We start from the raw sequence: 16,980 nt of genomic DNA on the forward strand, positions 1-16,980 counted from the left end.
AGAAAATGGACATAGGACATGAACTGGTCAATCACAAAAGAAATACAAATTGTCATGGAGCATATGAAGAGATGGTTTTAGGGAAATAGATATCAATTGTGGTTTTTGGACTGCAGTTGGTTTCAGAACTGTCTGAACGAGAGTATTAAATCATAGGCAAGGGATGATCTTCAGGGAAATGGGCTTTCCAGAAAGCTGGAAAGGTTTAGGCAGGGCTGTAATTCAGGGAAACCTGGCCTTGTTAAATTTGTTTCTAGAACCAAGAGAGTTCAAGTTTGATAAACCTTTCCTTAGACAGAAATATGGCTTGTGTGTATAAAGGTGATGAAAACTCTGAGTAGAGAAAGGTTAAGGCATAATCAGACTTGAATTTTTTCACATCCGGCTTGATTCCCCTTGTAGGCATTCTGTGCCCCACCCTGAGGCCTGGGGGCCAGGGAAAGCTGTACTTAGACATCCATGTTTGTTCCATGTTGCCACCCCACTGCTGACAAGATTTTATATCATACTCCAATTAATTTTTTTCTACATTGAGTGTGTATGTTTTTGCATTCCCTTCCCATTAACTGATAAATATCTGAAATGCAGCAATGTTTATCCTAATTAATCTAAAAATATAGATCAAAATAAGATACATCTGTTTTTGTCTAACTGAACAGAACAAATTATAATACCTGTGATATCCAGTGCTGACAAGAGGTGGAGTAAAGTCAGTTCCAACAAACTGTTGGTATGGAATGGAATGGAATCGTCGCTTCAGTCATGTCCCACTCTTTGGGACCCCATGGACTGTAGCCCATCAGGTTCTTTTGTCCATGAGGAGTCTCCAGGCAAGAATACTGGAGTGGGTTGCCATGCCCTCCTCCAGGAGGTCTTCCTGACCCAGGATCAAATCCACGTCTCTTATGTCTCCTGCATTGGCAGGTGAGTTCTTTACCATTAACACTACCTGGGAAGCCCAACTGTTGGTAAGGATGTTATTAATCAAGTCATTTGGGGGCCAGTTTGGCAGTATCTCTTACATACCAAATATATTTTCCCCTCAGATAGCAATTGTAATTCAGGAACATGTACCTATGCTTAAATCGCATGGAAAAAGATTTTACTGAAATGTTATTTTTATGAAAAATCAGAAGCAAAATGGCATGAATAAGAAAATGATTAAGTAAACTGGAACACGTTCATGCCTAGTTTATATTCTTCCAGAAACAGATCTTGTGACTGGGATTCAAGTGTAAGGTGTTTGGGAAGTGTCAGTAGGGAACTGGGGAAGTGATGCAGGGAAGAGCAGATGACTAATGAAGGATGCGTTATTGAACCAGTGAGTGACCAGAGTTTAATCCTTCAGGAAAACTCAGAAGGTAGTGCAAAGCACATATCTCGGAATTATCCTAGCCAAGGGTCTAGGGGGCTGGGATATTTATACTGCTACAACTTTTAGTTATTGTTAAAGCTGTCTCTCAGAGGAACTTTAATTGCTAAGCACTTCCTCTCAACCATCCATGGGCAAATTGGTTTCAGTGGCTGGAGGGAGCTATCCAACAAAGGTAGAGGTATTGGCCGTTGGCAGTCAGGCTGTGATGTGTGGAAATGATAAAGGTTTCCAACGGGATATGAGTGGAGCATGGACAGTATCTGCTACATATGCTAACAAATGCAAAGAGGCCATTAAAAGGAAAGAGGCCAAGTAAGTAGCAAATATTGGATTGGCCAAAAAGTTCATTTGAGTTTTTTCATAAGATGTTACAAAAGTCCTGAACAAACTTTGTGGACAATCCAGTAAATACATAGTATGCTCTCACTTTTGTGATAAAAATACACATCACATAATTCACAGTGGTTACCTCTAAAGAGAACAGGGTAAAGAAAATGATGGATTTTAATTTTTTATTTTACTGCTGTCCTTTGTTTGTTCTACAACAAGCCTGTAGAATCTTTTAAAATTAAAAGAAATAAGGGAAAGTTTAAGAAACACATTCATGAGAAAACAAGAAACAGGTGAAGAAGCTGAAAAATACTATGCTGCTGCTGCTAAGTCGCTTCAGTCGTGTCCGACTCTGTGCGACCCCATAGATGGCAGCCCCCCAGGCTCCCCCATCCCTGGGATTCTCCAGGCAAGAACACTGGAGTGGGCTGCCATTTCCTTCCCCAATGCATGAAAGTGAAAAGTGAAAGTGAAGTCGCTCAGTCGTGTCCGACTCTTAGCTACCCCATGGACTGCAGCCTACTAGGCTCCTCCGTTCATGGGATTTTCCAGGCAAGAGTACTGGAGTGGGGTGCCATTGCCTTCTCCGAAAAATACTATGAATTAGGACCAAAAAAATACATCCACTAACTAGTCACTCAACACATTTTTTATTAAAAGCCTTCTATGTAGCAGACTGCATATTAGATTGTTGTTGTTTAGTCGCTAAGTCGTGTCAGACTCTTTCGTAACTGCAGGGACTGTAGCCTCCCAGCTCCTCTGTCCATGGGATTTCCCAGACAACAATACTGGAGTGGGTTGCCATTTCCTTCTCCAGGGGATCTTCCCAACCCAGGGGTCGAACCTGCATCTCCTGCATTGCAGGAGGATTCTTTACCACTGAGTCACCAGGGAAGCCACGTATTAGATTAGATACTGGATAAAGTGGCCAGTAAAGACTCTGCCAGCTGAGGTACTAAACTTGCTGATCCAAGAAACTCTCCTGAAATCTTGGTATTAGTGGAAAGTTAGTAATTTTTTTTCCTTGAAATATCCATCCCATCCCAAAGCTTCTGAAGCTAAATATTCATACTTTTGAGGATTTTTTTTAAGTTTTAAAGCGGGGAAAGCACAAGAGCTTAGGAATACATGTGGATATTCTTTTAAATGTTGAAAACACTAATGTGTAGGAAATTGTGATTTTTTTTTTCCTTCCATATATATCCTGAACAGAAGTGAAGTGTTCATTGACAAATATACAAGATAGTGGCTCTTTCACCACCTGAGAATTTTCATTGTTTTTTCCAGGTACAGGATTCTTGTGCTAAGTGGTTAAGCTATTGGGATTAGCAAAGTCTTTTTCTGGGGGAAAAAACAGAACAGAATCTCCTTTCCCTGAAATCATAGATACTAACTCTGTGAAAAAGAAGAATGAACATAGAAAGCCCATTTTAGCTACCAAACACTGACCTCCACAACTTTTATTACTTCTTGCCTAAAGCCTTAAGAACTACTGAAGAGGTGGCATTGATATGATCTGGGGGAATTGCTCCAAACTCTCTGCTTCCCAGCTTTCTCATTTCAAAGGCAGAATAGACATCTATAGGCATGACAGAGGACCAGAGGTAGAAATCGGAAAGCATAGCGCAGAGCGCAGAGCAAGTGTTCCATTCGTTTTAGTTTCTGTCCTTCCGCACTGGCAAGACCTGTCTCCCCCTGCACCCACCCTAACCTTGTGAAAAACTGTATAAAAGTAGCTGGTGAATGAATATTGTTCCATCATCTGATGAGATCTCTGTGTCAGACAAACTCTGAGGTGACCTGTAGTGATTTCCAGTCTCCTGTGTCCCCACCTTTCTGTACTTCCCTGTTCCTGAGCCACAGGTAGAGCCTGTGAGTTGCAAAGGTCACAGGATGTCACTGCCTTGATTAGTTTACATTGTATGGAAAAGTGGAGGGATTTGTAATGCAATTAAGGTCCAAAGTCAGTTGTTGTTTTTTTTTAAGTTAATTTGTTGTTGTTGTTTAGTCACTAAGTCGTGTCTGACTCTTTGTGGCTCTGGGGACAGCAGCACACCAGGCTCCTCTGTCTTCCACTCTCTCCCACAGTTTGTTCAAATTCATGTTCATTGAGTCAGTGATGCTATCTAACCATCTTATCCTCTGCCACCTCCTTCTCCTTTTGCCTTCAGTCTTCCCCAGCATCAGAGTCTTTTCTAATGAGTCGGCTCTTCAAGTCAGGTGGTCAAAGTGTTGGAGATTCAGCTTCAGCATCAGTCCTTCCAGTGAATATTCAGGGTTGATTTCCTTTAGGATTGACTGGTTTGATATTCTTGCTGTCCAAGGGACTCAAGAGTTTCCTCCCGCACCACGGTTCAAAAGCATCAGTTTTTCAGTGCTCAGTCTTCTTTGTGGTCCAACTCTCACATCCATACATGACTACTGGAAAAACCATAGCTTTAAGTATATGGACCTTTGTTGGCAAAGTGATATCTCTGTTTTTCAATACTCTATCTAGGTTTGTCATAGTTTTCCTTCCAAGGACCAAGTTATCTTTTAATTTCATGGCTACAGTCACTGTCTGCAGTGATTTTGAAGCCAAAGAAAATAGAATCTGTCACTCTTTCCACTTTCCCCTGTTCTATATGCCATGAGGTGATGGGACAGGATGCCATGATCTTAGCTTTTTGAATGTTGAGTTTCAAGCTAACTTTTTCACTCTCCTCTTTCACCCTTATTAAGAAGCTCTTTAGTTCCCCTTCACTTTCCACCATTAGAGGGGTATCACCTTCTCATCTGAGGTTGTTGATATTTCTCCTGGCCATCTTGATTCTAACTTGTGATTCATCCAGCTTAGCATTTTGCATGATGTACTCTGTATATAAGTTAAATAAGCAGGGTGACAATATACAGCCTTGTCTTACTCCTTTCCCAATTTGGAACCAGTCTGTTGTTTCCTGTCTGGTTCTAACTATTGTTTCTTGACCCCACATATATGTTTCTCAGGAGACAGGTAAGGTGATCTGGTACTTTCATTTCTTTAAGAATTTCCCACAGTTTGTTGTGATCCATACAGTCAAAGGCTTTAGTGTAGTCTAACGAAGTAGACTTACTTACTTAAAGTTGCTCAGTTGTCTCCAACTCTTTGTGACCCCATGGACTATAGAGTCCATGGAATCTCCAGGCCAGAATACTGGAGTGGGTAGCTGTTCCCTTCTCCAGGGGATCTTCCCAATGCAGGGATTGAACCCAAGTCTCCTGCATTGCAGGCAGAGTCTTTACCAGCTGAGTCACCAGGGAAGCCCAAATGAAGCAGAAGTAGATGTTTTTTTCTAGACAGTTAATCTAAAGGGAGATTTTCTTGGGTGTGTCTGACTCAGGTGGAAGCCCTTTAAAGAGGGCCAAGGCCCTCCCTGAAGTCCAGAAACTCTTTCTCCTAGCTTTGAAGAAGTAAGCTCCATGGGGTAAGAGGGCTACCAGAAATGATCTCAGTGCAAAGAACTACAGGCAGCCTCTAGGAGCTGACAGTAGCTAGCAAGGAAACAGGGGTCTCAGATCTAGAGCTGCAAAGAGATAAATTCTACCAACAACATGAGGGAGCTTGGAAGTGGATCTTGCCCCAGTCAAGCTTCTGATGAGACAGGAGCCTCCAGTGACACCCAGATTTCAGCCTGGTGAGACCCTGAAGTAGAGAACCTAGTTAGGTTAGCCCTGGACTCCTGACCCACAGAGACTATGAAATAATAGCTATGTGTTGTTTTAAGCTGCTGACAGTGATAACTTGTTACACAACAGTAGACAATCTCACTGTAGCTCTTCTGCTTTATACTGAGATAATAAAAAGAATGGTGAGGATAATGAAGGAAAGAGGATGGGAGGGGAGAAAAAACATGAAACATTTATTAAACACTTAATATATGCTGGCACATTAGTCATGGTTCTGAAAGGAGACAAATGGGACACTCAAGTATTAAAATAGGGAGAATCTTACAACAGAACTATATTCAGAAGTATGCATAGGGTTAGGATTCCCAACAAGAGATGCTTAGGCCATGAGCATCTCTAGGTGTGAAGGTCTAAGGGGAGAAAGCAGAGTTAATGGAAGTTTTAGAGAGCTTAGCTATGGGAGAGGACTGCCTGACAGGAGCTGGGGATGGAGGTAAAGGCCTCTATTGAAATGGTGAAAGCCGGGGAAATAAATATCCTGGATTCTTACTCCTTTGAGTAGCTATTCTATTAGTATCTCCCTTTGGCTGAATCCAACCTGAAGCCAGAGGGCAAAGAATACTTGGTGTTACAGTCTTAGAGGTCAGTCTCTAAGGCCCAAAGCAGGGATGAATAAAGAGGTGGAGAATGGAAATGGAAGGGTAAATGGAGAATAATAAACCCTCATGGATTAGTTCATTGATTTTTGGTACATGAGGACTGAAGTATAGAGATATTATGTAATTTACCCAGGGTAAGAGAAACAATGGGCTTCCCAGGTGGCTCAGAGGTAAAGAATTCACCTTCCAATGGCGGGGACGCAGGAGACATGGGTTTGATTCTTGGGTCAGGAAGATCTCCTGGAGGAGGAAATGGCAACCCATTCCACAGTATTCTTGCCTGGAGAATCCCACGGACAGAGGAGCCAGGCAGGCTACAGAGTCCCTAGGGTCGCAATGAGCTGGACATGAGTGAGTGACTGAGCACGCATGCAAGAGAACCAATAGGTGGTAGAACTAGGATTGGAACCTAGGCATGTCTAGTCCCAGAACCTGGACTCTTTTTAAAAAGCTAATTAATTAACTAATTAGTTTGGTTACGTCGGGTCTTAGCTGTGGTATGTGGGATCTTCATTGTATCATGTGGATCTTTCACTGCAGCACACAGACTCTCAAGTTGTAGCACATGGGCTCAGTAGTTGTGGAGCACGGACTTAGTTCCACAGTGGCATGTGGAATCTTAGTTCCCGGACTAGGGATTGAACTCTTGTCCATCTGCATTGCCAAGTGGATTCTTAGTGGATCCATTGCAAACTGGGCCATCAGGGAAGTCCCAGAGCCTGGACTCTAGACCACTCCAGTTAGAGTCATCGGGAGCCTTTGTGCCTGTGACCTTTCTATTCTGGGCTTTCCTCTGGATCCAGGAAGTCCCTTCACGCTCAACCACAGTGCAGACTATGTTCCTCTTTCTTCACCATGGCCACCTCCATGTTATTAAAGTCAGGTATTGGCATTTTGCTTGGGGTGGCCAGAATAGGTCCTCCATGATCAACATGGGTGACTGAATTTGGGGAGAAACGAATCTTTTCTCATGAGATTTCCAGCTGAGTTGTTCAGGACCAACAAGAACAGAAAACTCTCCAATGTTTCCAGAACCATCAAAGCCTTTGACATTTTCTCCCAGTCATTCCCAAATTACTTCAAAGTGTTTGTTCTTACCTGGCAGGAGGGCACAGGAGAGTTTCAAAGCCTTTTGTGGAGATCCTCAGCCTTTTTCTCATTTGCAAAGCTTCCTCCTCTAAACAGGTGATGAGTTCAGCTATTTCAGGAGCAAGGATGTAGATGTGACCCTGGCTCAGGTCAGAGTAACTGCCTAGAGTTCCTGCAAATATCAAGAAGAAAGGAAAAGTAAAGTTAAAAAGAAAACCTCTCAACATAGTTCATAAACCTGCCAAATGCTTAATTAGCTACTTTGTAGATCTGCAGCCCACTTTCTTCCAGAAAATGTCCTCGTAGGACAGTTAGGATGTGGGATTTGGGGGTACAGAGGGCTTGGTTCTGGTCCCAGCTCAGCCACTTATTAGCTAGATGACCTTGGGCAAGTCATTCATTCATGGAACTTTTATTGAGGGCTTTATCCATGAGAAGTATAAAGATGAAAGACACAGTTTCTGCCCTCAGGGAGCACACAGAAAACTGAATAGAAAATGGTATCCCGGTGTGATAAATGCTAAGATAGAGGTTCCATGAGGGGCGCCTGGAGGAGGGAAACCTAGCTCATCCTGGAGAGGCTGATCTACTAAGCTCTCTGGGTTTCCATCCGTCTGCTGTGAAATAGAGAGGTTTCACATATTTGCAAGGGGAGCTAATTCATTCATTTAGTGCTGGACACTGAGGAGAATGGGCTTCCCTGGTGGCTCAGTGGTTAAAAAATCTGCCTGCTAAATACAGGAGATGTGGCTTCCATCCCTGGGTCAGGAAGATCCCTTGGAATAGGAAATGGCAATCCACTCCAGTATTCTTGCCTGGGAAATCCCATGGACAAAGGACCCCGGAGGGCTACCATGCATGGGGTCACAAAGAGTTGGACACAATTTAGTGACCGAACAACAACTAAGGAGAATGCAAAGTTGCCTAAGGTTTAGCTCCCACACGAAGCCCCATTGGTGACTTGCATCTGTCTCTATGAGAGGGAAAGAAAGCCAGCATGGCCCCTACCCCTCACTCAGGGTTCTTTTGAGGAAGAGCTCTTGCCTCTCCCTGTTCCTGTCTCAGTTTCCAACACACATTATGTGCTTTCTTGGCTATTTGTTTGATTCTGGTGTACTCTCTCTGTAAACGTGCTAAATTGTGAGAGGTGGGTTTTATTGGATTAGCAGAAGCAGAGCTGCCGGAGTCCAGCTCCAGCAGGTCCAGGGGTACCCTCAGGATGGACGGCGTAGGCGATGCGAATAAGACACAGCAAGTCTCGGTGTTTCCAAGTGTCTTCTGACTTTATTGTTTTTAAGACAGCTTTTATATTTTTAGTGGTACACAGAAACAAATGTAAAGTGTAGAGTCATACCAAATCAGCTTAATGGGTCAACAGTGTTGGCCCTTACCGACATCGTTTGCATATCTTAGTTCATTTTCTTTACATCATCTTCTGGCCTGGGGGCCTGCTAACATCTTGTGACTCTCCACTGATAAGGGTTGATCAGTCAGAACACTTTTGTATCAGGCACAGCAGGAAAGAATTCATCAATAGAAAGTTTCAAGGTAAAACCTGTTTTCGGTAATCTATCCTACGCCTTGAGCTTAACAGAAAAGAATGTGGTTCCATAAAGTCATAGAACAGCAAGCTGAAGGTCAGCTCTAAGTAAGAATCATCAGTTAAATCAACAATTGTCTTATTATTTGTATTAAAGCTAAACTTCTATTTATATAAATCTCTAACTATTATGCTTTCATTATATAGGCTAAATACGTTAAGAGCAAAAACATAGTGAGTAAATATAAACTAAGTAACAATTTCATAAAGCAATATTTTTTATATTTCTTAATAAGCCTTTTTTCCTACGAAGGGCTCTGTGCCCGTTGGGGCTTTCTGTGTGGTGGCTGTCAATGTTGTGTATTGTTAAAGAGCAGTCATACACACTAGCTCCAAAGGCACAGGTACATTTATTAAACAAACTAATATGCCAGCAAGAGGAATTTGGATTAGTATACTCTATATCCTAGATAATTTTATTAGGGTGTTACCGTTCAGGGGCCTTGTCAATTGAGGTTTCAGATTGATCTATTTTAGAAGAGAATCAGGAAAAGGCCTTTTGTCTAAGTCACAGAAAATAAGAATAAGTTTATTATAGCCAACATCGGAAAGACAGATATCACCTTTAAGGTGAGCGCTGAGGCAGCCTTCCGAGAATCCCCGAGGCCTGAGAAGCTCTGCTCAATCAGTCCTCTTCCTCATGACTCTGTCATGGGTGGGATCTCGTGGGCTGGCTCCCGGCACAGAGCTGCTTGACAAAGGGAGTCAAAACTCAGCTGGAGTGAAACCAAGACCAAGGAGGACAGGGAAGAGTAGAAAGGAGGGAACCGGAAAAGCTAGAGGCAAACTAAGTCTTCTCCCAGGAGAATCCCAGGAGACTGGTCTGTGTCTCTATGACTCTAGAAGTTTAGGATTGATTGACTCTTCATGAGGATGGAAAAAAAAAAGCTGGCAGAGCTGTTTCATATTAGCAGCCAAATTAGTTTAGTGACAGTCCTGCCTTCCAAGGGGGTAAAATCAAGATGTAATTAGAAAGTGAACACAGACTTCTTGAATAATTTCGGAGAGGATACCACTTCCTATAAAGGCATATGCTTTTTTTCAAAGGCAAGTCTAAAACTCTGCATTTCTCATTCATTAATGCCTCCATCATTCATTCACTTAGAACTGGGCAATGAGAGGGATGCAAAGTTGTACAAGACTCAGTTCCTGCTTTCAATTTTATTCTAGTAAACCTTTTGGCTAAGATCAAGGGTAGTATTGGAGCTTCCCTAATGGCTCAGTGGTAAACAATTCGCCTGCCAATGCAGGAGATACAAAAGATGAAGGTTCGATCCCTGGGTCAGGAAGATCCTCTGGAGAAGGAAATGGCAACCCACTCCAGTATTCTTGGCTGGAGAATCCCATGGACAAAGGAGCCTTGCGGACTACAGTCCACGGGGTGGCAAAGAGTCGAACAGGACTGAGCATACACAAACATTTATTGAGTACCATGTGCCGGGCACTGGACTCCATCTGAGAATCAAGAATAAATAGAGCACTGGTTCTTACCTCACAGAGCTTATAGACTGGTCAATTTGCTAATAAAATGTCTTCCCACTTAGAATATTCTAAACACTAACTTGAACAGATATATTTTTCTCTCCTGTGATTTTGTCAGTTCTCTGGCCCTTGTTGAGAGAATAAATTCTAGAAGCTTGCCAGTTCAGCTCTGGGCTCACAGTTATTTGTGACTGGGAGAGAAAAGAATGGTCTGTTTCCTATCTCTCCCCTACAGGTTTAACAATGCACCTGGCTGGATCAGGCACATCCACTTTGTTCTCCAAATGAGGTGTTGCACACACTGAGTCATTTTTCTGGCTTTTGAAAAAGCTCAATTCAACCCTCCAATTTCCTACCTTTCTTTTCCACCTGCCTTGTTTAATAATTAGGCTATTTAATAAAAGCTTTTGATGAGGAGTGGGGGAGGAAGACAGTGATTGTTCAGGTTTACAAGTGCCTGAGGAATAGAGCAGCTACCTCTGCCAGAGTCGTCATGTTCTGGGTTGTTCCCTGGGCATCAAGCTGAGGGAAAAGGTCAGAGGCTTTTCCCACTTCAGGGCTAAGGCGTGGCTGACCTCAGGTCATACTGTCTCCAAGGGCCCTGCCAAGGGTTCAAGTCTGGCTCCTGTCTCTAGCCGCCTTGTTCCTGTTCCTGACTTACTTTTCATTGCACATACTTGCTTGGGGCTTCTACTAACAGCAGATGAGTTCAAGTACACACTAGGTTTGGAGATTAGAGTGCAGATTAGACTGGGTGAAGGTAAGGAAAAAATTGCACGTCAGCGTGTGATGATGCAAAGGAGTCCAGAGGCTTCCCTGGAGGAGAATATTTCAGGAGGAGGGCACTCAAGGCATGGACCTGAGCAAAAGAGAAGGGGAGAGAGAATGTCTTACTAAGAAGCTACATAGCTTGGGGGGAAAAGCACTGGTTTTGGAGTGATTGAGATGTCGGTTCAGATTCCAGCTCACCATCTACTAGCCATATGATCTTATACAAGTTGCTAGGCCTTCTCAAGCTTCAGTTTCCTCATCTCTAAAATGGAGCGGAGAATATCTGTTTGTATAATCATTGTGAGAACTGGTAATAAAATACCTCAAGTCACTGGCATGCAATAAACTCTTAAAAGGGTATCGGTAATTATTTATTGAGTACTTTTTAAATACTAGGTACCTTATATAGTAGTTTAGAGGGGTATGATTAGTGGTAAAGAATCTGCCTGCCAATTCAAGAGATGTAAGAGACACAGTTTCAATCCCTGTGTCAGGAAGATCCCTTGGAGAAGGGAAAGGCAACCCTCTCCAGGATTCTTGCCTGTAAAATCCCATGGACAGAGGAGCCTGGCAGGCTACAGCCTGTGGCGTCATGAAGAGTGAGACACAACTGAGCAACAGCACATATAAGGGGGATATGTGTAGAAAGTGTGGTATGACCAGTAGGATTGACCGGTGAATTATCTGAGGAGCTTTTCCTTGGGTTGTCTGGCAATGGGCTCCCTCCTTCTCCAACAGGAGTACTGGCTATACCAACCTCAACTTCCTGTGGGACCAGGAGACCTCAAGCTGGGCATTTCAAGCACTCCCATAAGCAGTGGGCCCCTAAGTTCATACTGCTCAGTATCTGAACCCCCAAATATTTACGCCCCCAACACAGCCCCTCTCAAGCTGACCTATAAAAAGGAAAAGTAACAAAGGGATTCCTCCTTAAGGGCGTAGCTCTATGGCACATCCAACCACGCCCCACCTGACCCTGCCTCCCTGCAGGATCCAGGGAGAACAGAGGACCTGAATACCTGCCCCCTTTATGAGTTTCACCTGCACCAGTGATGCTCCTAGTACTGAGTTCTTTGCCAGAGCAGAAAGGTAGTCTCTATTAGGAAAGAACTCTAAATGCTATATGAAAACTACTGTGATAGAGGTACTTCACATGGCTCTAATGGGGTGCAGAGAAAGGGCATCTAATTGCCTTTTGCAGAATGTCCTACTTGAAAGAAGAGTTGGCTGGGCAGATGTGCAGAGAGACATTCCCATTCAAAGGGAATAGCAAGGCGTGGAGGTGAGGGAGGAACTCAGGAGTTCTGTTTGCTCAGTTACATGAGTAGTGATGTGACAGATGATGCTGGAGAGGTAGACGTATCTTTGAGGGTTGTGCTGAGAAACTGTAATTACTGGAGGTAATGGAGAGTCATTAGAATACCTGAGGTAGTTGTGCATTTTAGAAAGATCATTCTGCAAGCTATGTGAAGCAGGAATTTGGAGGAGCAAGACTGGAGGCAGTTGCAACAACCCAGGGAAGAACAGATGATTGCACCAACCAGGATGGAACAGTGGGAATAGAGCAGAGAAGATTTGAGAGAGAGACATAACAAATTAGGACTAAAAGAGAATTCAGGAATAGTTAGTTCTTTCTTTCACAGCTGAGGAACTTGAGGAATAAAGAGATTATATCACTTCTTGGAAATTGAATCTTCTTGTACCCCAAATCTCCTTTTTCTAAGGAATCTCTTAGGATCCACTTCTCTACGTAAGGCGTTCTTGATCTTTGGAAGTGTAAGAGTAGGACAGGAGGGGGACTGCTAAGGAAGATTACATTAGAAAATGAGAAGGGAGTGGCTGGGTGAGTCTCTTTCTTTTCTTTCGCTTGATGGTTGCTCAAAGCTTCCTTCATTTTAGAGAAATGTAGTTCTGTGAATACGTAGTTCTGTGAATACGTAGTTCTGTGAATAAGCATTCACAGAACTGCAACCTCCAGTGTGTTGATTTGTTTGTAGGACTGACGGTGTTATTTCCTGGCAAATAAAACACACCCAATTTACGCATACTTGGGAATGCATGGGAGTAACCCTGTAGTGTGCCAGAGAGGCAGAAATTCTACTGGATGCAGCGAATGTGGGATATCAGTGAAATCTGATTGGTCACCTGATGTGCTCTGACAACCAAGCTTTCAGCATCCTTTCTAGAGAGTGTCACTCAAGATGTGGACAACGAAATCATCTTGTGAGATAGATATTATTGGGCACATTTAACAGAGAGGGAAACTAAAGCCCAGAGGGCCTGAGATCATGCCTGTGGACACAAGTAAGTAAACAGGAGAGCTGGAATTCCCTACTCTTCCCACTACACCTGTTTACCTTCCTGGAAGTTGGTGCAGGACTTGCCATCATTTTCTCTTTTAACCCTAACACGTGCACACCTATAGCTGTATGATTAGCTGGTCAGAGAAAGGATATGTACAGTCTGTCTTACACTTTTGATCCTCTGACTCAAGCATAGACTGGACCACCCATGGATGGGTTTGAGTTGTTCTCAGGACCAGCAGATGTCATTCAACAGCATAGCTGTCATGCGAGCCTTCTGCAGCATGGGGTTTCTATAGGACCAAGGGGACAAAACTCCTGGAGTGGGGTCCTTGCTTTCCTATCAGAGACTTCCCTTTTAAGGTCTGTTTTCCCAAATACAGCACAATCTACACTTTTAACAACACCACCTGTCTTCCCTTAAGCGAGAGCGAGAAAAAGAAACGCTAACACCAATTAGCTTTTTTCTTTATACAGTCCATGGAATTCTCCAGGTCAGAATACTGGAATGGGTAGCCTTTCTCTTCTCCAGGGGCTCTTCCCAACCCAGGGATTGAACCAGGGTATCCTGCATTGCAGAAAGATTCTTTATCAACTGAGCTATCAGGGAAGCCACAGCTTTTTTCTTAAACATATTATAACTTCATTGTAATGTTTATAAATTATAAAATATTATATAATATAAATATTATACATAAAATAAATAACAAAATAATATTCATTATAAAATTGTTGAAAGTATATATAAACGTTTGAATATACACACATATACATATATCTGTATATTTGTGTATGTGAGTTTAGCTATAAAAGATATAAACTTTCACTCAGTGTAATGCCTTTGCGATATGGCACTAATAGTTCCTTTCTTTTTATTGTGAGCATATTTTATTGTATGGCTGTACCACAGTTGCTCATTCATCTGTTAAAAAACATTGATTTCTTAAAAATAATACCTTGGGGTACTATGCAAAAAAAAAAGATATAAAATATAATATATATAATAGAATATATATTATATTATATAATATGTAATGTGATATAATATATTATATAATAATATAATATAATATAATATAAATATTATACATAAAATAAATAACAAAATAATATTCATTATAAAATTGTTGAAAGTATATATAAACATTTGAATATACACACATATACATATATCTGTATATTTGTGTATGTGAGTTTAGATATAAAAGATATTATATCTAAAGATATTTAGATATAAAAGATAAAGCTATCTGTGTATAGTGATGGTGTGATCACTCACCTAGAGCCAGTCATCCTGGAATGTGAAGTCAAGTGGGCCTTAGAAAGCATCACTACGAACAAAGCTAGTGGAGGTGATGCAATTCCAGTTGAGCTATTTCAAATCCTCAAAGGTGATGCTGTGAAAGTGCTGCACTCGATATGCCAGCAAATTTGGAAAACTCAGCAGTGGCCACAGGACTGGAAAAGGTCAGTTTTCATTCCAATCCCGAAGAAAGGCAATGCCAAAGAATGCTCAAACTACCGCACAATTGCACTCATCTCACATGCTAGTAAAGTAATGCTCAAAATTCTCCAAGCCAGGCTTCAGCAATACGTGAACCATGAACTTCCAGATGTTCAAGCTGGTTTTAGAAAAGGCAGAGGAACCAGAGATCAATTGCCAACATCTGCTGGATCATCGAAAAAGCAAGAAAGTTCCAGAAAAACATCTATTCTGCTTTATTGACTATGCCAAAGCCTTTGACTGTGTGGATCACAATAAACTGTGGAAAATTCTGAAAGAGATGGGAATACCAGACCATCTGACCTGTCTCTTGAGAAACCTGTATGCAGGTCAGGAAGTAACAGTTAGAACTGGACATGGAACAACAGACTGGTTCCAAATAGGAAAAGGAGTAAGTCAAGGCTGTATATTGTCACCCTGCTTATTTAACTTATATTCAGAGTACATCATGAGAAACGCTGGGCTGGAAGAAACACAAGCTGGAATCAAGTTTGCCGGGAGAAATATCAATAACCTCAGATATGCAGATGACACCACCCTTATGGCAGAAAGCAAAGAAGAACTAAAGAGCCTCTTGATGAAAGTGAAAGAGGAGAGTGAAGAAGTTGGCTTAAGGCTCAACATTCAGAAAACTAAGATCATGGCATCTGGTCCCATCACTTCATGGGAAGAAGATGGGGAAACAGTGGAAACAGTGTCAGACTTTATTTTTTTGGGCTCCAAAATCACTGCTGATGGTGATTGCAGCCATGAAATTAAAAGACACTTACTCCTTGGAAGGAAAGTTATGGCCAACCTAGATAGCATACTTAAAAGCAGAGACATTACTTTGCCAACAAAAGTCCGTCTAGTCAAGGCTATGGTTTTTCCTGTGGTCATGTATGGATGTGAGAGTTGGACGGTGAAGAAAGCTGAGCGCTGCAGAATTGATACTTTTGAACTGTGGTGTTGGAGAAGACTCTTGAGAGTCCCTTGGACTGCAAGGAGATCCAATCAATCCATCCTAAAAGAGATCAATCCTGGGTGTTCATTGGAAGGACTGATGTTGAAGCTGAAACTCCAATACTTTGGCCACCTCATGCAAAGGGTTGACTCATTGGAAAGGACCCTAATGCTGGGTAGGATTTGGGGGCAGGAGGAGAAGGGGACGACAGAGGATGAGATGGTTGGATGGCATGACCAACTCGATGGACATGGGTTTGGGTAGACTCCGGGAGTTGGTGATGGACAGAGAGGCCTGGCGTGCTGGAATTCATGGGGTCTCAAAGAGTCAGACATGACTGAGCGACTGAACTGAACTGATCTGTGTATAAAGCCGTAACCATATTTCTGTTGCACAAATGGGCTCACAATGTACAAGCTATCCTGCAATTTGCTTTTTTTCAGTTATCAAATAAATTGTTTTCCTTTGTAAGATCATACTGATGGGTTTCTCTGACCCAGCAGTTCTAGAGCACGTCCATACCTCCACTGTTTCCTGATGACTCATGATAGTTGCGCTTCTTGATAAAGCCTGTGTATAACCAGATCAAACAATATTATGTATCTGAGACACTTTACAAGTATAGAGTGCTGTACTCATGTTGGTTATCAAATACTAGGTGCAGTGTGAAGATACATTTATGCACGAGTGGATTGAATGCTTCCCATAGAGTTCTGTGCCATAGCTAGTGGAGAATTTTTGCACTTTGGACAGGGGGAGGAGCAGACTACTGAGGTTGATAATATAGTTGGTCTTGCCTGCTGTCAAGTGCTCACCATGGAAGCCTTTCAAGGTCCCCCTGTGCCTTGCTTCTGGCCACCTCTGTCCCCCATAGCACCTGGGTGACTGATCGGAGGAGGTTTCCTTATCACATCAATTTCACCAAACAAGACTACAGCCACCATGGGAGCAGGGATTCACCCCAACCTCCCCAGGAGCCCAGAATCTGGCAAGATTTGACTTGGTGGAAAACGAGGCGTGGGGACAAATGCAGCATCATTTTAATTCCTTAAAACACCCCTCAAAAACACTCCAAATCCCTTTTTGGTTCAGTTTAACATTTCACTTCTCCCTGCTTCCAGCTGACAGTTTGAGAAAAACCAAATTGGTGGTTGACTGGTTGGGTTTTTTTTTAACCTAATGACAAGCCTGGTTTAAAACTGCTCAACTATTCTTCAGCTCCCAATACTGTGTGTCTATAGATAAACAGGCATATATATTATCTACTTTTGTTTACTTT

General features: G+C 42.4%; 2 long non-coding RNA genes across 4 annotated transcripts in view; both read left to right on the plus strand.

Annotated features, from left to right (window-relative positions):
* Positions 1–16,980, plus strand: part of LOC145513483 (uncharacterized) — a 92,770-nt gene that overhangs the window by 27,534 nt on the left and 48,256 nt on the right. The gene's annotated exons all lie outside the window — the stretch shown is intronic.
* LOC145512920 (uncharacterized) lies at positions 13,109–16,174 on the plus strand. Its single transcript, XR_014058914.1, has 2 exons — positions 13,109–13,255; positions 14,538–16,174. It is a non-coding gene; the product is annotated as an uncharacterized LOC145512920 (long non-coding RNA).

Source organism: Giraffa tippelskirchi, chromosome 7, assembly GCF_054371585.1.
Source record: "Giraffa tippelskirchi isolate mGirTip1 chromosome 7, T2T-mGirTip1v1.2.pri, whole genome shotgun sequence".
NCBI classification, from domain to species: domain Eukaryota; kingdom Metazoa; phylum Chordata; class Mammalia; order Artiodactyla; family Giraffidae; genus Giraffa; species Giraffa tippelskirchi.